The following is a 774-nucleotide window of genomic DNA, read 5'->3' as shown; positions in this document are numbered from 1 at the left end:
TTCTTTGTAAATCTAGTTCTTATTATAGCAGTCTTTTTTGCTGAACTGCTAGGTTACAGGGACGTAAACACACCACCGTCAATGGTTGTCAAGCAATGTTGGGAGGAATAAACACAGACACATATGTACTTATATATATATATACATATATGATGGGCTTCTTTCAGTTTCCGCTTACCAAATCCACTTACAAGTCTTAGTTTGGCCTGAGGCTATAGTAGAAAACAGTTGCCCAAGTTGCCACACAGTGGGACTGAACCCGGAACCATGTGGTTTGGAAACAAGCTACTTTATTTCATAAATATTTGCCATAAAGGCATTACAAAGAGGGGACAAACAAACATAAAAGGGGTGAAGTAGCTGTATTGATTAAATATTTACAATCTTAAATATACAATAATAATTTGATTATATTCCCAATGTTCGATTAAAGCATTGCTCATTACAGATGCAATTTGTAATGGCTTTCCTGAAAGATAGGCATCAGACCACCAGGGTAGACCCCTTGCTTTTGGCTTCCACTTACCTGGTGCCAAACACTCCCAGCTTCCTCGCCACTGGCTTCCATCTTCTCATGAATCTGTCTCGTGACAGGTACCTCTTCTCCAGCCTGATCTTACTACTAAGGTGGTAACATAAAAAGTTAACTAACCCCTGGTCAGATACAAAGGTATCCGTCACTATGCCTCTTACACGCGTGGTTATGTAAGTGTGTTGTTGAGAAAAGCAAATTTGATTTTTGAAATCCATCTTGAAGAGAAGGTTGTCCATAAA

The sequence above is a fragment of the Octopus bimaculoides genome, chromosome 6, assembly GCF_001194135.2.
Source record: "Octopus bimaculoides isolate UCB-OBI-ISO-001 chromosome 6, ASM119413v2, whole genome shotgun sequence".
NCBI lineage: Eukaryota > Metazoa > Mollusca > Cephalopoda > Octopoda > Octopodidae > Octopus > Octopus bimaculoides.
The sequence above is the reverse complement of the archived record's forward strand: the minus strand, read 5'-3'. Positions refer to the sequence as shown.